Source organism: Pseudopipra pipra, chromosome 10, assembly GCF_036250125.1.
Source record: "Pseudopipra pipra isolate bDixPip1 chromosome 10, bDixPip1.hap1, whole genome shotgun sequence".
NCBI lineage: Eukaryota > Metazoa > Chordata > Aves > Passeriformes > Pipridae > Pseudopipra > Pseudopipra pipra.
In genome coordinates this window covers 14,754,006-14,777,737 of record NC_087558.1, presented here as the reverse complement: position 1 = coordinate 14,777,737, position 23,732 = coordinate 14,754,006, and the positions used below count along the sequence as shown (strand labels likewise).

Sequence of the window (23,732 nt, the reverse complement as noted above, 5' to 3'; positions counted from 1 at the left end):
AGCTGGAGAAAGTTTGTTTGCTTGTTTTTTTTTCTGGAAGGACAATGACATAGTTACTATACTGTGGTGCAAAGGCCAATGTACTAATAGTTTGCTTCAAAGAATTTATTCTTAAAGAAAATGTTAATGTTACTTAGTTCATCTTCAGGTGCTGATAGATTAAGCTGAGGTGTTCTTAACCTCAGCTCTCCAGCACGAGATCAATATAAGCCAATGGTTTTCTGATTAGCCCTATATTGATTTACCTTAATCTAAGTGTCATGTTTCTCCCTAGTCACAGTAATCCCTCAGGAACGCCATGGCTTGCTTGATGATAGTTGGCATTATAATCTTCATTACCCTCTTTTCATTGTTCTTTTTGTGCCATGGCTACACTTCACAAGTAGTGTATGAGCTGTTTTTCCATGCAGAACATGCCTTATCCTTATTGCTTCACTTTGAACTTAGTGGCATCATCATTAAGATTAGTTAATTAACTTGTAAAACTTTTTATGTAGATACCTGTAATTTTTACTTTTTGGCATGAACATTTTTCATTTTTTTTAATAATTGTGATCTCAATAAACGTAGTTTCTAGAAAGAGCATGTGCTATGCCATAATGGACAGAGTATACTTTTGCCTTCTAGAAGTAGTTATCTTGAGGAAAAAATCTCTCAAGGCTAATTGAAACCTGGTTATGCTCTCCCTGTAAAGGTGTCAATGAATCTAGAAGACTTTTTGTTTCATCATGGGGTTTTATCAGCTGTGCTCTGCTTGTGAATAAAAGACATTCCCTGATCCCTGTTAGCTCTGTAAACATCACCTGATGTTTACGGATCTGAAAGCCAGGGTGTATACTTCCCAACACTCTTGCTGTTAGCAAGAGCACTACAGGCTAAATGATGCCATCATTTAAATTTGTACTGTCCCCATTTATTTCTTTCTTAAAAGACAGCTTCGAATAACTTGTCCAAATCTATTAGCTTTCAGCAGGATTTGCAGAGGTGTAACTGAGGACAGCCTGGCCTGCAGCAGTTTATCCTCTGCAGGTGACAGCAACATGACAACATGCATAACCAACACATGATCTGAACATCTCTGTCTTTTACCATTCCCTTCCAGTATCACACAAGCTTGTTACTGCTTCAATACAGTTGCATTGTTTTAATACTCATTGAATAAATAGTAATTCACTGTAACCAGAAAGATTCTCTTCCTCTTCTAGAACCATTCCCCAACAGTAGAAAATTACTACGTACCAACTTTGGTGTTTTGGTTAGTGCCGTTTGAAATTCTCCAAGCAACAGGGGATCCATTGTTCCTATTTAAAGACTATTTCATTTTAATAATTTCTACTTGGGGGAAATTCTCAGCTTCCTTATTTTTTAACTTTACATTAGCAAAACCTGTTCTTGTCACGCGGAGCAATGAACTAAAGACACTTGATTCTCTCTTCTCCACTCAAATTATGTTTAAAGCACAGCAGTTTGGTGTCCCTGGGTGCTTACAGCAGTCAAACGTCTTTAAGAAGTATGGAACACCCACAAACTGTGTTTGGCTTCATTTTATTCCCTTTAATCCTATTTATTGTATTCACTTAAAGTACATCTTGCTGAGAAACTGATTTTTGATCCAAGACTGGCTTAGCAACTTTTGGGACTGCCTATCCAGATAGCCTGGGATGTGTTGGGAGTTACCCCAAGTGATGTCATTGTGCTATAGGTGCCTGAATTTGTTCCTGGGAAATAATGTCTGTTTCCAATACTGTTAGTATTCAGGGGCTGCAGATTTTGATGGGAGGAGAAGATGGTGGTAATTTGTGCTTGCAGAATCAGCTGTGCTAGAGGAGGGGTTCACACCTTTGTGACTGTGGCAGGTGTGTAACTGATTTCTGTGAGTGGGTTTGTGGGTATTTTTTGTGGGGAAGGAAGTTTAAATTCTGCCTGCCTAGTGAAGAAGCTCTTCTAGATGGCTGCCTGGAAGGAGTGCATTTCTGCTTTTTCCTACCTCTACTTCTCTTTAGTTGTTTAAGAATGCTACATTAAATAACTCAGAATACAGAGCTGCAGGTAAGACTGAGAAAGATTTTGTCCTTTTCTGTTGTGAGAGGTGATACATATGTGTGCATATTTAATGTTTTGGGGTGAAATGCCTGGAGGTATTACCAACTGGCACAGAGCACTGGCAGCAGGTTAGCTTGGCTTTCCCAGCTCCCTGGGGCTCCCTGAGCCCCCCCATCCATCTGAGTTTCAGCTGAGGGATAGGGAAGTATGTTGGTCACTCTGAGTGACCTCTCCTGAGTTCTACCTAGCTGAGCAGTCCTGATAGCAACTTAGACGTGTTGCCTAAAGCTTGCCAAAGATAGCTAGTGGGTTCCCCTCAGTGACTAATTGGTTTTGTCTGGGCTGTGTGTGCCTTTTAGCTTTTACTGGCCTCGGCGTGGGGAAGTGTTGTGGGTGTGTTCTGCTGCTGTAGCTTTCTTGGTCTGTCTGCAGGGAGGGTGAGATAGAGCTTAACCCTAGTGCTGAGGTGAATCTTATTACTGAGGTCTACATTAATCTCTCTGACAAGTGTGCTCTATAGTTCAGTGCGTTTCTACTGGATCCAAATGAATTATTTTTCTTATGGACAGTAATCTGCTTTAAATAACAAGTACCTACACAGCACATGAAGAGACAAGTAGGAACTTATGCCAGCATGCTTCAGCTATATATTAGTAGGATAGTTCTTACAAAACAAGCTAACTCAGCAAATAGGAAAGAAATGATGTTTTGTCAATCCTGTACTGGATCTGTCTACCTTTATTATATGTGTAAGATTGCATAAATAATAAATCAGGAGTAAGTAAATTGTATGAAGACAGAAAGCCAGTCAATCATTTCTAATCATCACATTATGCTTGACAATATCTTTAGAAACTGCTTCTGTTACGAGGGGGATGAAGGGAAGCTTTCTAGCACAGAGGCTGTGCTTTTAGAGGTCTAATAAGATGATACTAGCTTTGAAAGATAAACATCTGATTTTTTTTTTTTTTTTTTTTTAAAATCTGACAAACATGGTAGTTGGTTTAAGAGTGATTTGGGAACAAAGCATGTGGTAGAAACCATTTGTTAGGCTTCACAGAAGCAGAAAATCAATTTGCCTCCTACAAGGGTGTTTGTTATCTCTGGTGTGCATACTTACTGCCCATGTCAGCCCATCATTTCTGGGGCTTCTTGGTTAAAGATACTATCTTCTTTAATGAAATTTAGTTAATTTTCCCAAATGATCTCAAAGTCAATTACTATTTAAAATACACAGTAAATGCAGTTTTGTTTCGTGTTAAAGAAGATTGATTTCATTTCACCAGTGTAAAGGGTCTACCAGTGAGCATATTTTATGGATTGTATAGAAAAACACAGATCAGTAAATCCAAAAGGCATATGTTCTTTTCGCCTTTCTTTTCTCCTTCTCCCATCTGCTGCTTTCTTGCAGTGACTCTCCCCTTTGAATAACAGCCTTTTTAACATAGGCCAGGTCTCTTCTTTCTAGAGAGAAATCGAAAATTTCTTTCAGAACGGCAAATGTTTCCAATCTTGATGGCAATACATAATTTCTAAAATATTTTTTTCATTATGCTTCTGGTTCTTTGCCTAAGGTTAGTTGTGTAATTTCACCTTTAATAAAACATTGTAAAAATATTTTTTTTTACACTGTGAAAAAGGATAATTTATCTTTCCACTGCAATAAAGTGGCTACAATGAATAGACTATGACTATTTGACAGAGCTCAGTAGTACTAAAAATCTGTAGTTAAACTTGGAAGAGGCTTAAATTGATATAGTAAAATTTCAGAAGCTTGTATTTGAGTAGTAAATAGGTGAATGTCCCTCTTAGTAAGATAAATACCATTGGATGGTAACCAAAGATGTCTAAATAAAATAGTTGAAATTCTAGTGTCTTTGAAGCCAACTGCTCTATTCTGAGTCTCATCCAGCTCTTTATAGCATTGATCTCAGGGGGTGAGGGATGGGGGAAAGGTGCTTCAGACTGGCTTGGTGAGAGTTACAGTAATAAAATAGTGTGTTCAGTTGCAGGACCGAAGTCTTTATGACTCAAATTCTCCAGCAGTGAGTTTCTGTGTGGTTTTCCTTCCCAAGATCTGATCTTAGCTGGCTACTGTTCTACCTGTGCTGCTTGTATGTTGGTTGTTCAACTGATGTAGACATTGGTTATTTGCTATGAAATATAAGGAAAATTTGGTCTATGTAAAGAGCTTTTCTTCACTGGTGGTGTAGGTATTTCATACTATTGTATGAGACTGAGATCAAATTGTAGTGCCATATGAATACAGAATTTTTAATATTAAAAGAAAGAAAAAAATTCAGTATGAAAATTTAACTGAAATATTTATCATTAATAACTTGGAAAAAGAGGTAACTACATTGTGCCTTGCCTATTGATCTTACTGAAATGTGCTGGACATTTTCCTATTAGTCCACTGTCTCTTCAAAAAATATGCCTAATAAAGCTTACAGGAATCCCATGGGATGCTTTACTGGAGAACACAACTTCTTTTGTTTCAGGTTTCAGGGTTTTTTTACATAAGATACCAAGTTTCTGGTTTATTTTAGGTAGCACAGAATTGAAGCAGGAAATAAGGAAATGGTCCTCCTGCATATCAGACTAACTTGAAATACAACAGAGTAAATATGTATTTAAATACTTTTGTGATTGACCCTCTGTATAATCTGTGACAGCTTAATCTCACAAGCTAATTGTGCAATGACTTGACTGGTTTCTAGACTGGCAAATTACCCTGAAAACATATCACTTAAAATTTGCAGAAAGAGCTGAGTCAGCAGCTGTGTAGCCTGAAAGGCAGAGTGAGCAGTTCAGCATATTTTTATCAACATAAACAAACTTTGAAGAAACATTATGATCTTCTCAGAATTATTCATTTGTCCAAGTCAATTAGCCCTTTTTGCCCTGCATGCCAGCTCAGTGTCTGTGCTGCACTGGTATGGCTCTGTACCAGAGAGGGATGCTCCTTGACATCATTCCAATTAAAAAAAAAAAAAGTACTGGCAGTCATATAAACAGTCAGATTCTGGAGATTTGCTGGTGAGTTTTCCATTACTAATTTTGACTTCTCAGTATTTGATAACTCACTGGCTAAGAAAGAAAAATGAATATTGTAGTAAATCCTTGGTTAAGCATTTATTTATCTAAAATCTTGTGGTTCATGAATCCATTTGATTGTTAGTCACCTCTAGGAACAATCATTTTTAAAGCAACATAGCTATTTATACAGCTTGGTTTGTCTGCAGATTTTGGGCCTGTTCCTCAACACCACTTCTTGCACTATGCTGTGATCAACACTTACTGAGTGCTCTATCTGTCAAAACCTTGCTTTTCACACACTTCTCTTTTTATCTGAGTTTCTGGTGCTGGTTTTGCTGTGTGTTCCTCCTTTGGAATCCTGCTGTGCCACCTCACCCTGCTGAGCCAGGCCCTGGGCTGTGGTGGTACCATGTTTCCCTTTCCCTAGAGAGTCTGGCTCCAGGGACACGTGGACACTGTGGTGGGAGCATTGCATGAAAGCACAGAAAACCAAATCCAGCAGTCTGGGGCAACCGTGACAAAGTTAATGGGATTGTTGAGGGTGTCTCTGCCCTGGGTAGAGCTGCCGCCCTGAACCAGGTGTGGGGAACATGCTCAGGGGTAGAGTGGAGTTGACATGGCTGGGAGAACGTGGGAAGGGAGAGGGGAATCAACATGAGCGTCCCGCAGGTGCTTGGCAGCCCTTTGACCCTTGAGTGTCTCATCCTGAGAGCCGTGAGCCCCAGGGATGCGGTCACGCTCTGCCCTGCGGTGCAGTTTAGGATGGCTGTTGCCATGGAAACTGCCCAAGGGTTCCACCTGCCCGAGCCTCCCTGTGACACGTCTGACAGCGAGCAGAGCTCGATGTGGCAGCGCAGCTCCCGGGGGGACGTGTGCTGCCAGCAGGTGTGGGGCTGCCGCGGAGGGCAGGTCTCCTGCGCGGGGTCCTCCTTGTCACCGCCGTGACAGCCACAGCGCCCGCGGGGCGCCCCGCCGGGCAGGGGGGTGCGCTGAACTCTTCTGAGAGCGCTGGGGGGGCGAGCTGGTGGTGCGAGTTTATCCTGGCTCTCCTTTGGAGATGTGTTTTGCACAGTGTTTTGGGTTTGTTTTTGTGTACATAAGGGGCACACTGTGTAGGGGAAAGCAGCACTGAAATCTGCACCTCTCTGCCCTGGCCCAAAGGGGGTCCTGGGGCGAGGCACAAACCACCCGAGTACTTCACTGGGGTGGCTGTTCTTTTCAACTAAAAATCTTTTAGTTTTTAAGTTTTTTGCTTGTCATCTTGCTACCAAACAAAAAAAAAATGTAATCCCCAAACAATGCACTGGAAGCAATGCAAAAGTTTATAGCAAAGTAGTGCTTCAGTTTAAGCTGATGAATGCTTCATCATCAGTATATTCAATGTACAGCTTGCTTGCTTAAGCAGCTGTCAGAAAAAAAAATACTCTGGAGAGTAATACACTGTTCAGACATCATTTTAGATTATGTAGATAATTTAATCGTAACCCTTATACTTTAATAAGCTTCGCTTCTTTACGTATTATCACAACATGAATGTACCTTTCTGAGGGAAAGCAAGATGCCCTTTATTGTTAGTTTCCAGTGACAGCAGTAGTTTGTTTTGATATCATGTTAATATATTAGTATATCTCACAGTTTTATTCCCCGGTCATGTATACCTGTAGTGTTTCTAGTCTGGGCTTTGTTTGCAACCTTGTCTCTATTTTTTTTTTTTTTTTTTAATATCAGAACATACAGCATATTGAATTAGGTTACATGAAATTACTGTTTGTACTAGGTTAAAAAAAGGCATTTTATTTGTTTGGATGTAACTGCATGACCTAAAAAGTTATGACTACTAATTAAAAACAACCATGTAAAATAAAAGATACTTAATTATTTTCCGCCTGAATGATACTGCTGGGATCACCAGAGGATAATGAATTTTATTACTTCGTGTTAACTTCAGCCACCTTATTGTCCTTCTGTTTTGATTTTCGTTGCTGGTTTGCAAACAAGATACCTTTTGTACTTCGTATCCTGGGCACATCTTGTTAGTAATCTATCTAGACTCTAGTCTTATAATTTTTTCACTTTTTCCTTAAGGCAATCTTGAACAGAATTTGTCCAAAGAATATTGATGAAGCAAAAAAATTCTCTGTCCTTCTGTTGAAAAATGTCATAGAGTTCTGAGCAGCCAAAACACACATGGTCGTCTTCTCCTTGGAAATCTGTAAAGCAACACTGCCATAATTAAAGCTCTCTGTATTATTACAGGCTGATAAGCTTGTCTGTACATTTTAAGAGGAATCTTACAGCTTGGCCTTATATATCATGTAGGAATATTTCAAAGATAGCTCCAGCATCATGCCCACTAGCTAAATGATTGCTAATCTTTAATCTTCAGTTTTTGATTTGAAGGCATGGTAAGTGTTGGAAGCCTGCCACAAATCTTGATAGGCTGTTAGAAAGGTTAATCACACATTATTTTAGTTTCTTGAAAATCTTTTTCATTTTCCGGTCTGAAATTTCCAGCTGCTGTGGCAAGGAGGCATATTCCTGTGCAAGACATGTTCAAGTGGGAACATTTACAGGGCCAGAGTTCAATATATTAATGCTTTTCCTCTGGGGTAAAGTCAGGCAGGAAACATGCAAAAGACGTGCAAAAGTAGGTAATGTGAGTCTGACAAAGGCCACAAGAAGCTGAGAGACAAAGACTGGAGGTGAGGAGAGAGAGTAAGAGGCTAGATTCAGGATGAACTCTTTTTAGGATATTTCTCCATTTTAATTTAATTAGAATTTTTACAATGTGCTGCTGCAGAAACCCATTTCTTCAAGAAACTTCATGTACAGTCTAAGACTGGAGCTCTGTGAACTTTTAGCAATTTTCTGCAGTGTGATAGGAAACCTCTTCTGCCAAATGACATGCCATGTTCTCCTGTTCACAAATAGACTGGCAAAGGAGTTTCTAGTGAACAGAAATAAGAAACGAGCATTGAAAAAGCAAATCTATTGTGTTCGGTCCAGTAACTTGAAAGTAACTCTGAAAATACAACCCTCATTGGAGATGGTGACAGGTACAGTATGTGAGTAATGCTGCCCAAGCACTTGTGTGGGCCAGATGTAGGCTGGACGCTTTAGGGACAACTGAGGGGGGATCACCTTGGCAGGTTAGCATGTAGTGTCTGTCATTCCTGCTGTGGTTGGTCTGCCCAGAGCCTTTTCTGCTCTTTGTGCTTGGCAGTCTCAGCCTGCCCAGGAGCCTCATCAGCTTAGTAGCCAGACCTTGGCTTGTGTGTTGAACAGGAGCCTGCAGTTCCAGCCTGCTCATGTTGTCTGAAGAAATGTTGCTTTTATCTCTGTGGCCAGCGTTAAAAAGGTTGCCTCCTTTGCACCTCCATCCTCTGTGAATGCAGCTGCTCTGTATACAAGTACTTCTATATTTCTTCAATGTTTTCAAATAGGTCAGATAGCACAGTGGTGTATCAGTCTAACTCTGACAATGACATGACTCTTTTGGTGAGAAAATTCTCAACTAATGTTGGTGATTTTCAGACTTTCAGATGTACACCAGATCTAAAGGCTCTGCTCAGATTTGTTCAAAATTACTTCAAAGTATCTTTTGGGTTTTTTTGCACTTCAATTGTTTTATTGTTTTCAACAATGAAATATGGATGCAGTGCAAAAGGAAGCATGGGTTTGGGGAAAAGTTTATTTGCTGTTATATACTCTTTGGTTTGAAGCTTAACTAGGAATGTGATTGAGAGTGTGAAGCTCTTCTGTGGAGACTGCTGAAGTGTTCCCTATGTTTGATGGGCACCCTGAAATTATTTACTCAATAGCTAGAAAATGTTATTGTTTTGGAAAATATTTGTGTGTAAGCAAATAATGCTGCTTCTTGGAGCATGCACCATCTCATTATTGCCCTACATCCTGTGATCAGGTATCTTCTGCTCTGCTCATGTTAATGTAAAACAGGTCCCCCTCTACAGTGGTGTTACCTTACAGTGGTTTACAACACGGCGTACGATGCAGTGCAATGATTAAGGCCACGTGCACCCAAATTTAGAAATGCTTTCTGACAGTGGATTTCAAAGTCTACCATTATTTTTTGCTTTAAAAACAAATCACTAAATCCTGTGAAAACAACCTGCCAAGGCATGGAAAAATTGAGGCCAGCTTTAAAATAGAAAGGAAAATACCTTCTGGTGTTTCACTGTATAATAGCTCCTATTCAGTTTGTATGCAACTGCAACTCTTGTTGACTCCAGGAGAAGTTGGATTTGTTTATATGGCAGAACTTCTTTAGTTCAATAATTTCAAAGGTATTGAAGTGCATGAAACAACTGTATGCATTTTGAACTTATGTGGGGTTTGAAAACTTCATGCTGCATTTGCATCCAGAAGATTTAAACTTTTAAAAAAATTAAATTTACAGTCTAGAGATAAGCTTCTGTTTTCCTCTTATCTGTTTAAATAAATCTTGCAGCTCATTTGGTTGTGAATACCTGGCTTGGGTTTCTATGAAGGAAATATATCTAGCCTCACCAGGTGTGGCTACTGAGGTTGACGGTATTTTGAAACTTAAGTCTGAACTAAGTACAAGAATAAAGCTACAAGGTGCCCTGGCAATGAACTTCTGCCACTGCATTTCTTGATGTGAAAGGTTTCTGAATCTTAAGGTCATGTACTAAAATTTTCCCGTATTCCAATGGAAAACCCATGTCTCCTGAACATCGTAGAACAGTTTGAGTTGGAAGAGACCTTTAAAGGCCATCTAGTTCAAGCCCCTGCAATGAGCAGGGGTATTTTCAACTAGACCAGGTTGCTCAGAACCCTGTCCAACCTGACCTGGAATATTTGCAGGGATGGAACATCTACCACCCTTCTGTGCCTGTTGCCACGCTTGTCGTAAAAACTTAATTCCTTATTATCTAGTCTGAGTCTGCACCCTTTTAGTTTAAAACCATTACCCTTGTCCTATCCCAACAAGGCCATACTAAATCACGTCTTTTGCACAGCTTGGAGATATTGGGCCAGACATTTGTTTGTGAAAGCAATGTTGCATTCTAAAATTTTGTAGAGCTATTTTGATTTTAATCCAGAAAAGAATTGGCTCTTAGTTTCTGGAGCTTTCTGTCATTTAATTTTCAAATGTTTAGGCAAATAATAATAAATCCAAAACCTGGAAGACTATGACTTTCTCCAGCTTTTCAGAGTACAAGTGAAATGACAGAATTTCCTTCCAAGTGCTAAAGCTGAATGAAAAGGTGTGTGCCTCATTTTGAATGGCCTTGAAGTCATGTGTTTATCAAATGTAGACTATCAGTATGCGGGTGACTGTTTTGTGGAAATGAGTGTGGAGATGGATGTGATCCGTCTTCCAGGTGAAGTACAGAGTGTAAATGTCTGCTACTTTGGAAACATCTGTTGTTAAGATACCAAACCAGTGCTGGTCTCCTTCATTTCAAAGACTAACAGAGGGTAATTGTTGTACAGAGTGCAATAGTGCAATGTACTTCAACCTGTGATCTCTAATCTGACTGGACTGCAAGTGAGCACAGAGGCGTCAAAACATTATCTCTGAAATGTTTGCCAAAAACTGAAGTGCTGACAGGCTTAGCTGGAATCTGGCTCGTGGTGATTGTTAGCACTTGCTGGCAACAACAGCTACAAATGGCTAGAAATTGCCAGCAAGAAATTTTAATGCTAAAATTACCATTCTGTGGACCAACCATTTTCTGTTTAGCCCAGTCATAAGAACTGTTGTTTTCATATTCCCAATGAAGAATGAGGACTGCAACTCTTCTAAGCCAAGTCAAAGCCACTAGACTTGACCCTCCCTCCTCTCCTCTCTCCCTTTCCCTTCTCCAATTTTGAGGTTTCAGCATAAGTGTACCAAATAGAAAACTCTTTACTTGCCCATGCTTTTAATGTTGGCTTTAGTTTCCCATTTGTTTTGGAATTTTATTGATACGGGAATGGGCAATGGCAATTTTAAATATACTCAGGTCTTTTAATTGAAAGAGATCGTGCTGTAACTATACCACATTTTTAAACTAATAGAAAACTAACAATGAATGAGGGAGGAAAAAACAGGGATATGTAACACAATAACTATCTTAGGTACTTGTGTGTAGCTTCAGACATTCCATTCAATTTCAGGAAATAAATAGTCCCTTTCTGGTCAGCATCTGATATAAAGGTTACACAGAATGCAATATTTTCTGAGGGAATCTTATTATTCACATATGACAATGGATTTTTCTCTTTTAAATAGGTCTTTAGATATTGCAGCTACCTCAGCTCTTAAAGCAGTCCTTGTCTTTGCTGTGTTCCTTCTTCACTCCTGATTCTTCTTGAATCATGCAGTTTTACAGACAGTTCTATTTTCAGTGAATTCTAGCTGCTGTAAGGCAAAAGGAATTCAGTCTTTGTTCAGCACAACTGTAACATACAGGATACATTTTGTCTGTGCACTGTTCCTTGATATCTTAACTGCCTTGTGTCTGGTTTTCAAAAATGTTGTGAAAATACAGAACATGCAGTTATTTTCATAAGTAGATTTGTATATACCCGCATTTTTCTTTCCTTTTGCACTGCTGGTTACTCATCCCCTGTCATGATCTTCTTTCACAACTGCTTCTCCTGTTTCTTTTATTTCCCCCCCCTTCACAAATTGCTATTGTAGTAGCAGTGCCTCTGGCAATATTTCTCCTGTTGTTTTGCTTTAATAACATCACAACTTCCCTGGAGTGCGGTCCTGCGGTGCTGATTTGTGACCAGCTCAGTGGATCAAGGTCACTGAGCCACCCTACCCACGCCCTGTGCTCCTTGGGGAGGTGCAGTTTTGTCAAGGACTGGAAATCTGCCACTCACTCTGATGGTCATTCCTGACCCAATCGTGCTTTCAGATCAGCACGTTCTGTACGTCTCCCACACTGATGTATTTTGCAGGCATTGTTTAGGGCTGGCCCCCAAAATCCTGTAGCACTCTTAGAAGGAAAACAGACCTTATAACAGTGCTGAATAGTTTAGTAATTGGAATTGTCCTTCACTTCAGAAGTTCTTCACAGGTCACGAGAACCGTCAATAATATAAATTTGCTTCATTTAAGCACTGTTTTATCAGTGATTTTAGGCCCACATGGACTGCTTTTGTAACAGGATTAAGAGTTCTAATTCTTTTAGGAAGGAATTTGACTTCTGGAAGGGAGACTGAAATTCTGTTACATAATGGCACCTCTTTTTTTTTTGAATGGGTGTTAAATAGACAAAGATGTATAATGTTAAATTATAAGTGTGTTTACATGTGTGAAAGATTTCTATACTGTATGCTGTTATGTTTTCATTCAGGAACTCATGCTGTAGCTTGAATCAAAAAGCATTTAAACAATGCCTCATGATTAAAATGCATATAGCTAATTGAGATCAGCAAGGACTACCTCCAGTTGAAATGGTTTTCTGGATTTGGTCGGGGGGGGCAGACTGGGGGGGTGTTTAACTCCTAAGAGATAAAAATGCCACAGTAGCCCTGCTGTAATTACATCCCCCCTCCCTGCCTTTGTCAAGCCTTGTCATCTGTAAGTGTGGGATATGGCATTGTAAGGATAGCAGCATGCTCCTTGCAGTTCTTTTAACTCTCATGGACAGAAGGAGATTTTTAAAATTGCTAAAGGGTTTTCCTTGCAGATCTTCCATTGGAAGCCAGTTATTCAGAACTGCAGATACTGTTAGGAAGTTGACAAAATCATTTGGCCTCACTGATGATTAATTTATCAAGGGCTTAAAGGCATTAAACCAGTGACCTGGTAAAAATCATTGGTGTCAGATAAAGGGATGCCTGCATTAACAGAGCTGAGGCCTTTTAACAGCTTTTAGAGGAAAAGTATGTGTTAAAAACATGCTAGAAATGACAATGTTCAGGGAACAGGGCACCCAAAGTAATAATTTCTCTTTGCAAAGAGAAATAGTGTGAGATTTTGCATGCAGATTTTGATTGCTGCAAATACTAATCCAGGCCCACAGAAGCAATGAGAGATGTAAGGCAGAGAAAAATAAACTCCCAACATCTTTTTTTATAGGAAAAAAAATTCATTTTCCTGTATTATTAAATGCTTGGATAATAGGAAACCCATCTCATCTTGCAGTTTAGGATCCTTTCATTCGTCTGGAGTCTCATTTAAGCTATTCCCAGCAAAAGTGTCTGTCTGAGAACTGTACATTTTAGTAAAGGGGTGTCATTCTGGAATCTGTGCATATTCCATAAAACCATTTGGTGCTCTGATGTTGCTGGTTGTCTTATGGCTCATATGTGTTCATAACATTTATGTAAAGAATTTCTATAAACTTCCCCACTCAGTCTAGGTAGTGGCATAAATACTTAAATCCTTTTGATTTTTAAGTAGGCTTTCGTATGTTAAATTCTGCAATTCCAAAGACATTTTGGAAAGTAGACTTGTTTATTTTTGGAAGTGTAAGCTAATCTCTTTTGCTAAACAGTCCAAGAAACTCGTATTTTTGAAACATGTCTGCCTCAGTATATTAGCCTTACTTCTTAAATACTTTGGCAAACAGTATTCTGACCTGGCTTTTTTAGGAACGAAGGTAGTCAACTTGCATTTATTTATAGATTGACTGCGTCATGGGCAGTGTTGGATGGGGTCTGTCAGGGTTATTTGCTCGTAGGCAGCACTGTATCAATGTGACAGTACTGCCTCAAATGTTGGGGTTAATATTATCAAGCTTTGCAGACCTGTGTGTCACAGAAAGAACCCTCCTCAGTTCCTCATCACTGCCTGTTAAGAATGCTTTGCATGGGATTTTGCTCTTCTCCAATGGTCATATTTTGTAACTTTCTGTCTTTTAAGATTGTGACTGTCATAACACTACTTCTTCCTTTGCATTTAAAATAGCCTGAGATAATGTAAGTTTTAAACAGTAATTACCACTATATTAGACATCTTGTCTGCTTCAAGGAAAGATCACACCAATTAGATTTTAATGATTATATGTAAAATTAAAGCCACTAGTCTCCATCTAGAAAATGCTGACTGAGATAAGTCTATTATTGCAAGCAGGGAAGAAACAGCAATTCATATCTGACACATTTACATTGTTTACCTGACCCTGTGTGCAATTTCTATTATTCTACAATGTTGTAATAGAATATAAAGTCTTGGGCAACTCATGCCATAAAGAGAGGCAATATCACAGTGCTGCAGTTAATGAATGACTTTGCTGATGGAAACAATCGTTACAATTAAACATAGGTTGTTCTTCTGTTTGTTTTTCAAACCGTTCCCTCTTTAAAAGAAAAGTGCCTTTGGTTTCAGGAAGGGAATAATAATCAGATTGCAACTGAATTGGAAATGAAATAGCACATTTCCTTTACCTTCAAAAACCACTGCTGGTTTATGTTTATTAGCAGACAATGTGCATTTGCCGAAGTCTTCTCTAAAATATTTTTAGCCAGTACTTAGCCAGCAAATCTAGAGTTCATTTCATAACACAGTGTTTCTGGGAGCACTGAAAATGAAGATATATATCCAGGAGTTATTTCTCAATTGTGGTATAGACTTAGTCAGTTCTCTTCTCTGTCCTGTCTTCTCAGTTCCCATTTTTTGAGCAGTCAGCTTGGTGACAAGAGTGAAGAACTCGCTTGAGCTAAAAACAGCCACTTGTTTCTTTGCTAGGAGAAAGGTTGTGTTAGTCAAAAAGGCTTTGTAATGAAAAGAAACTTTATTTAAATATGCATATATTGCAGTGGATAATTCTGCATTGCGAGTCAGTATGTCCAGTGACATTGTCTAGATTGAAACACAAGGTAGATTGAGCTCCTTTTTCATTTGTTCACATAATTAAACCACCTAATCCCCAAAAGATTGTAGAAGTGAGGAACAGTACTCCAAGGAAATATTAATGTTGTGGAGTGTAGAAAAATAATTAAAGAATTACTTCAAATGTCAGTATTGAAGTGTTATGTTCACTGGATCCAAGTTAAATGGAAGAGTAGCAGAATTAGGAGGTTTTGAGGAAAACATCTGTTTTTTATTGTGCTTTAGTGAAAATGCCATTTCTAAACTTTTCATTATGTACTCTTGTACCTAATGTAAGTTTATTTGGAAATGTAGAAGTTTATATTGAATAGAGATACTGTAGTTGGTTTTTGAGACAGTTTTGGCCCATGAAACATTGAAACTGACTTTCTGTCCTCATTCAAAATTGCTTTTGCTGTTAAGGCTGAGCAAAGTAAAAGTGTAGTCAGATGCATTAATTAATGAAAATATTTTAAAATTTTACCTTTATTAGGAAGGTAAAAGTGGGTGACTCTTTTAAATCCATTAGTCCTTTAATATAAAATCCCCGCTGGGTAAGTTCTCTCCTATACTATCTTGGTGAAAAATTGTACTGCTTAGTATGGGACTGGCTCTCTCATGGGACAATAATCTGACCTCTGTGTGTTGCCTCTACATGAGGTTTTGTATAGTATGTTCTGAGACAACATTGCAACTGGGGCTTGGGTTACAGTTTACCATGGTAATCCTTCAGAGGAACCTATTGTCAAGAGGATATGTGGTTTGCATTTTTTTGAAAAACCTGAATATTTTGAAGTGTTTGTTTGTGACTGATGTGCTGAGCAAGCACTGTTCTAGGCTTAGTGTTAGAGGGAAAGGTTGTCATGCTATGTTCACTATGCATCATTGTCTAAACTTAGCAGTTACTTGAAATAGCTCTTGGTTGCAATCCCTTCCTGTTTTTTGTTTCTTTCTCAGTTTTTATTTATTTAATTTTTATTTTAACAGTAAAAGCATATTCAGGCAGTTGGCAATGGGGAGCTGTGAATCTGTGAAAAATTCTTGCAATTTATGACAGCCACCTGCTCTCTTGGTCATAGATTAATAACACCTGACCAAGCATGAGAACATGCTGAGTCCATCTGGCTCTGCCCATGCAGGGGGCATTGCAGTGTTGTCTGATTAACTCCCCAGCACAGCAGCCCATCCAGAACCGTGTTATCAGTGCTGTGCAACCAGCTCATTTGAGAGAATGGGGGATCTGTTCACACAGGACCTTGGCAAACAACCTTTTCATCTGGACTTCTTCTGCCATAATGCTGCATAGTACTCTGTGCATTTTTTGGGAAGAGGCTTTATTGTTAGTTAATATTCCATAGAGTTTCTTATTGAGCCTCTTTCAATGAACCACAGGGATGCTGCCTTTGTCTGTTGGGCCACATCTCATGGGACTGCCTATGGATTAGATGTTCTTGCTTAATTCTGCAAAGTGCTAAAATATGCTTTCAATGTCAAGCACAAAAAAAATGACCCTATTGAAATAAGTACCAGGAAGGCACAAAAATGACCAGTAAATTAAACTTTTATTGTTATTTCAAAATAAATAAAAAAAGAGAGGGAAGAAAAAATATTTCTTGGAGCTCAAATTCCACTGAGATACCTGTAACAAGCACAAGATATGAACAAGTGGTGGCTTATATCTGCATTGAAGATATTGCTTGAAATAGTAATGATAATTAGTACCTTCAGATGCCATCAGCCTGTACTGTACTTATATAATACCCAGCTGCATAATTAAGTGCTCTTGTTTGCAGCTTGATCCTTTCTTTTTTTCTTAATTATCTGTTCAGATCTTGTACTTTAGTCTGTGAAGCCTGACACTGGTGTTTGTGGTGCAGTTAACCTGGACTTAAGCCTTTATCTTCTTTATCCTACAAGTAGATGGATGTGTGCAGAGCAGCTTACAGCATTAGGCCAAAAGTCTAAGCTCCTTGGGCCAAAGGCCCCTTCCAAAGTACCTCGTTGTTTCCAACCCAGAGCTTGGCTGTGATCTCACGTGCTCTAACAATGCTAATGACAGACAAAAGCTCTGTATTCCATAACGCTATTCCAAATTCGAGGAGAAAACAAGCAAACAGATAAATTACTTTGTATGAGCTCTTATAAATAATGAAAGATATAAGTAAAAGTCAGATTCTAAGGACATGAAAGCTGAACAATAATGTTGAAAGAAGACACATACCAATTGGAAATGAGGTAAATGCCTGCCCTTTTCCAGGAGTCTGCAGCCCCCCACCCTACCCTGTTTTTTTTCCCTCATGTTGATACTGAAATTCCTTTTTGATGAAGGGAAATATATAACTTCTTTTAAATGAAACCAGAAATTACAGAAATTTAGTGGGGGCTAGGAGGATATCTGCTGATATTTCCTTATCTGTCCAGTGTAGTTTGTAGGTATTAGAGAGACCGTGAAGAGCTTTATGCTTCCCACTGTGCACCTCAGCTTTTCAAATCGTCGCTGTTTGCAACTTTTAATGCTCAAACCTGTGAACAAATGAACATCTGGACACAACCACTGTATGTGGTTGTATGGCATGTTGACTGGTTGTATCCAAACATTTTGATGCTGTTCTTCAAATGCTATGAAAAGAGAAAAATTATTTTTGGGGGAGAAAATGAAATACTTTGCTTGACATAAAACAATTGCTTAATTTTTTTGTTTGTTTGTTTTGTTTTATGTGGGGAAGCAAAATTTGAAAACACACATTCTTATGTGATGAACCTTTTGTTTTGTGTCACCTCTGATCAGAAGACTTATTGTACTGGTTTTGTTAAGGATAGGCTCTAAATTAATAATATTATGATAGTAACCTAAGTGAAGTGTCTATAGAGCAGAAAAAGTTAGTAAAGAAATGTTGGTGGCATATTCGTATGTCTACTCTTATTTACATTTGCTGCACAGCTGCTTTTATAGCCAGTGGAGAAAGAAGATCCATTTATAGGGAGCTTCACTGGGAAAAAGAATGTGATTGAAAGAAAAGTGCAATTAAAAGTGGTATAAGTTTAAGCTCATTTTTAGACAAGTGCTATTGTTAAATTTAGAATGCAATATGAAAAATTTTTCACCTCACTTTCACCACATCCTGAGCAAACCTTTTGTACTGAAAATTTGCAAAATAACATTCTTTTTACAATGGATTTAATTTAATTTTAAAAATTAAACAATTTTCTTATAAGGTTTATATTATGCAGTGTATTTTTCTGCTTTTATAAATACTTTTGTGATATTTAGTCTGTTTATACGATGGCTTTTCAAAACACGAGTCACTCTTAAATGTTTATCTTCTTGAAAGATAGGAATTGCTCTCACTTTGGAAAAGAGAACTTTGATCACTTTGTGAAGATAAGAATGATCTTTTCTAATATATCTTGGTAAAATGATTTTCAAATCCAGGGAATTCGTTCTTATTTAAGAATGGAAACGAAAAATGTATGGAAATGATTTTGCTGTCACCCACATTCTATTGGCTCCCTCTCATGAGTGTCCCCCTCATCTTCCCAGGCTGGGATCTCATTTCACAAGCAAAGAAAGGCAGCAACTTAGTTCTGACTGATCCCAGTTTCTATGGTCTCTTGTGTATCTTATTGTTTCTTTCTTAACTTTCCTAATAAAAAACTAATCATACAGGTCAAAAAAATAGGTTAAATGCACAACCAAACTAGCTGGAATTCGGTCTGATGAAATAGATTTCTGCTGGGAATAGGGTTCTAATGGAATTTGAATATCTTAAAATTAAAAAAGGTAATCAGTAATCAAATTTGAATTTTCTATTCTAAGAAAAATTAAAATGTTATTTTTTTTCCTCAAAATAGAGCATTGAAGTTACAGTGGAAATATAACCATAATGAAATAACTGATTGACTTAAAAATAGTAAAGCATCATTATTGTATAATTTGGGACTAAACTATGTTCCAAAGTTTCAGAAATTTTTACTGGGTCAAAGTTATTGGTTGCTCTTCTCTTTTCTGAAAACAATTAATGCAGATGAAAGGTTATATAGCTAGGAAAATATTATAGTAGTACACTCACTCTTTATATAAAGATATATTTCTCTCTTTAGTCCTAACACACTCTCTATATCTTTCTAGGGAAAAAACTTAAAAGAATGTTTAGCTAATATTCTTCATTGAACAATATTGCAGAGGAGAGAGAATGCGGGACAGAGTCTTGTTTGCTCTGAGTCCTGTGTTGGCCCTGCTACTGACCAAGAATTACAGAGGAATAGTTCTGTTGCCTCTGCCAGACAAAACTGTTCCCTTTCTCTCCTAACTCTTACTTCTAGTCTCTTTTTCTTTCCACTTTATGGACTACTCCTTCTTCATCTTAAACAGGTGACAACTGTATCTGACAGCAAAACACCTTCTAAGAAGTTCATGAGTTTTTGGGTTTGCTTTTGAACTGCTTATGTTTGAATCTCTGGGTCTAGTAAAACTGTGAGTGGAAATTAGATACAGTTTTGAGTGACTTCTTGCTGCCTTGCAACACTTAAAGATTATTCTATCTGCTGCACAGACTAAATCTCCTTTCAAATAATTTTCACTATTTGGTACTGATCACAAGGGAAGCTGCTTGTTCAGTCTTGAACTGCTCTCATTCTCTGCCTGTGAGGAGCTATTTGCCACACCTTCAAGGTGGGAATTAAGTTTACAGCTTCCATCTTCCCAGTATTTCTGCAGACATACACTGAACAACCAGCTTTTGTTGTGATCAAACACCACAAACAGGTATTTTTAATATGCTTGTGGGGTGCAGATACCCTTATAATTCAATTCAATTCAGGGGGTCTTTGGATTTGGCCTTTATTGGGTGAATATTCTATAACTTTGCCTTGCTAACTATATAAATTGTCTATTATGCCTGCTTTTAAATAGCTGTTTACTGAAATCAAGGCTTTTAAATTAGAAAACCATACTTGATGAAAGCAGTTATGCCAAGGAACCCATGAAAATGTCAAGTCTTCTCTGCCTGGGGGCTTGTATTTCATAAATGGGCTCTGGTGTGTTGACATTTCAGTGTAGGATCTCTCTGGCTGCCCTTGGGTGAGCCCACGGGTGTGTGCAGGCTTCCAGCACATCCCCCAAATACCTCATCTGTCAGATCCATCACACTTCACTTGGTGGTTGATCTTCTTGGCCCACATGTTTTTTATCAGTACAAGCTCACTACAAATCTTTATCCTCTAGTCTATTTACTGCTTTGCAGTCTTTCCCCTCTGGATAGGAGCCTGTTTTGCAATTAGGTGAAGACCTTGTATTCTTCTACTTTAGAATTATTGCTCTTCCAGTCTAATTTCCTATGTTGTGTTGTTGCAGAACAAGAACAAGCTGTAGTCAGCTGTAGTTGTAGTACAGTTCCCTGTACAGTTTTTGATGGCCAGGTTTCTCTACACAGAAAGAAGCCTCTCTGCTTTATTTTGCAGCAGTATTTTCCACAGACACCTGTGGAAAACTGTGTTGTGTTATGATACATGCAATCTGGTTTTTGTTTTGCTCTCACTACCTGTGGCCTTTTCAAGAATGTTCTTGTTTGTATAACCAGAACTTAATTATCAATTTGGTACTGCTTACCTGTGGTGCTCCTACATGCAATGTGTTAAGATGACACAAAAATAGATGTGCATAATAAGAAGAGGGTTGGTTATCTACAGTATGTAAAGAGTGCTTTAACTGCTGTAGTTGGTGTAGAATTACTGTAAAAGTTAAATGTTTAATAGAATGAAAGATATATGCTTGCTTTAGAAAGTATACGGCATTGAATTAATACTTGAATCAAGTATTATATAACCTCAGCCTCAGGGTCAGAATCTGGTATTCCTAGTAACACTGATTCTGAGCTGCCTTTAGAGAAGCTGTAGGATGAAGTACTATTTACTGTAAGGAAGAACTGCAGAGCATCCCCAAGATAGTAAGTGTAAGCAAGAATTATATATGTATTAATCTGACATACAGTTACACTGTTTTAGGGAAATCTGTCTATCTTGCAGTTTATAGATGGATGAGAAGGCCAGCAAAGCACTCAGTAGGCTATCTACCATCTTATGAATGGTTGCCAATAATTATGTCTCTCTTTTGAAATGATCTGCAAGTAATTTAAATTGATGAGAATGTGAGATGTGCCAAATGATTTGGCAAAATATCAGGTATCTCTGAACATGGCGGTTCCTGCTGACCTGCTGTATAAAATGACATAATGTGGTGTGACTGACACTGCATAGCATTAAGCAGCATGTAGGAAATTGGAAAATGCAGTGTCTTCAAGGCCAAGGTAGTGAGGAAAAATGCATTTTTGATGGATGTCTACTTAAAAAGAATCTTGCTGTTTGTGGAATGTCGTTTTGGTCTATTGCAATATTGGAGAGCAGAGAATGGATTTTATGTCTGGATATTAGCCTTGGCTCTGATCAGCTAAAAGATGCTGTTGAAGATATTATGAAAGGTGGTAAATTATTGGGTAAACAGTTGGATCTATATAAGTTCTGTTTTCTTAATAAGGAAGTGAAATGTTTTAGACTGAATCAAAAGCTTGAAGAAAAACGTAATAACATTAGCTATTTTTCAAGACTGGGATTCTCTGCTGGATTCAGAATTTTGTGCTTTAAATTTAAACAATAAGGTCCAATCAGAGAGATTTAAGTATTCTCTATTATTTCTTAGTACCTTGCCCCATGCACTGATCTCCTTGACATGAGCCAAGCTGCTCTCAGAGCCAGGGGACAAAGGGTGACAGTCTGATTTACAGAGAGATGCATGTGCTGGCTCTAAAGTGAAGAGCATTTGCCAGTTACTCATAAGCAAAGGCTCACCTGTGAATAAAGGCTGATGGAGGTGATTTACCAGCTTGCCAAAATGTCCGAAGAAATGTTTAATTGTCTCTGTAAAATTAACGGTGAATCTTTTTCATGTTTTCATTCTTGTTGTGGTTAGAGTAAAGAAAAGGGACAGGGAGAAGCTTCAAAGCTAATAAGATCTTACCGAGTTGGGTTCAGACTAAGAGGTTGTGGAAATAGATGGAAATTTTGGACCTAAAGCCTGTGAAGTCAGCTGAGAATTTAAAAACTAACAGCCTCGCCATACAAGAAACTAAAATGATTGAGTGTAGTATTCATATACTACAGCTAATTTAATTTGTGTTTCTAATAACTTTGATTTTTCAGTAGTGCAAAGAAACACATATATTGGTGTGGTGGAGGTTTTTTTATAATTTTTCATTTTGTTGGCGCAAAACACTGAGCAAGTTACAAGTACTTCAGAAGGACTTTAGGAAGCATTAAATCAGAAACAGTCACAAGCACCTTTTCTACACTTTTTTAGGGCTGTCGTGATTTACATGCCAGTGACATTTCACTTTGACTTCCATGCTGATTCAGCTGCCTTTCTTGAGAAGCAAGACTGGAGCCAAGCCTCTCTCCAGTGCTCCCCTTGCTCTTTCAGTATTTCATGGATATCTTGCTGAATTTTGTGTGTTACAACTTGAGGCCTGAGCACAGCATCAAATGAAAGGGAAATTTTACCTTGTTCTTATTCCCTAGGAAGAGAGTATAGTCTATATTTCAGTTCAGCTCAGTGAGGTTAGACTATTGCTCAAGAGATTCCTGAGGGGAATGGGAGCAGTTGAAGGAGTATAAATGAGATGAGAAGCGATACTGTGTCATCTACATCAAAAAAAAAAAAAAAAAGCCCTACGTTGCCAGTGAGAACAGAAGTGAACTGTGTGATACCAGTTCACTGGTGGCATTCACCTCTTATTTCTCTGGTTGGATACCTGAGCTAGAAACACTGCAGTGCCCATGGTGCTGTCTGAGCTGTGTCACACAGGTGAGAACACTCAGGGGTTTAGATAAAGGCAGTTTATGATTTGCAGTACTTCTTATATAAGAGCCAAGATTTCTAGTGTCCTTGCCAGTGTCTTCCATGACTGCCTTGATCCCATGGGACAACAGCTCTTGTAGTAGCACTTTTGTTTCTATAAACTTAAAACTTTCAAACGAATTTACGAAAATCTGGTGCTGTCAAAGATGGTAAGATCAAAGTCACACTGAACCTCCTTTCTGCGTGTTTTGTGAGCTGTTTTGATGCACAGCAGCATGTGTGTAGTGGGGAATATGAAGCCAGATAAACAGGGAAGAAGAATCATATATCTTATGAGCATTCTTCAAAAATAGAATACTAATATTTGATGAAAGCTAATCAGTATTACTGGGAGGTTTTACATGTTTGCCCTCCACCATTTCTTGCACTTTTTGCAACACTATTTTTGTCTGAAACTTGTTTTTAAACTTGCAGATTTTCACAGCCTTTGCCATCTTTCATCATTGGCCCAAATTTAACCAAGAAGTTGCTCATAATTCTGCTGTTTTACTAGCATGTCATTTTTAATGAATTACGATTCCCCATTTTCTAACCATACTTTCCCTCCTACTGGTTCCATAACTATGTTTCTATGTAGACATTGTAACTTTTAGAACTGTAAATTTAGATAGCTTTTTTTTCCTGTGACTTTTTTTTGGTGCAATTTTTATGCCCCAAGCCAATGTTTTTTAATGTGTGCTTGTAGAATCTCCTCAGGTTTATGTAAAGTGTATATAAGTGGAACATAATATGTAAAGTTAACACTGCATGTATTGAAGTCAAGGGGGATAACTCTTGGATGCAGAATTATTCATCCACTTAATTTTTTGCAAGATTAAAATCTAAGATTACAGCAATTATTTTAAGATTTTGTTTTGTGTCTGTTAATGTTGAGTGGGTTGAAGTTATTTATTTTTTAGGATGAGTAAGCAGTTAGCTTCTAATGGCTAGAATGGGGGTGGGAAA

The 23,732-nt window shown here is 38.2% G+C and overlaps 2 long non-coding RNA genes across 2 annotated transcripts in view; one reads left to right on the top strand and one right to left on the bottom strand.

Annotated features, from left to right (window-relative positions):
* Positions 1–3,331: 3,331 nt before the first annotated feature.
* On the bottom strand, positions 3,332–5,806 carry LOC135419302 (uncharacterized). The gene is made up of 2 exons (XR_010432917.1): positions 5,345–5,806; positions 3,332–3,507 (listed from the first exon to the last, which is right to left on the bottom strand). It is a non-coding gene; the product is annotated as an uncharacterized LOC135419302 (long non-coding RNA).
* Positions 5,807–5,905: 99 nt separating this feature from the next.
* The window catches only part of LOC135419301 (uncharacterized), a 131,476-nt gene continuing 113,649 nt past the window's right edge, over positions 5,906–23,732 (top strand). Inside the window, exon 1 of the long non-coding RNA XR_010432916.1 lies at positions 5,906–6,109. This is a non-coding gene — a long non-coding RNA (uncharacterized LOC135419301). The remainder of the gene's footprint in view (positions 6,110–23,732) is intronic.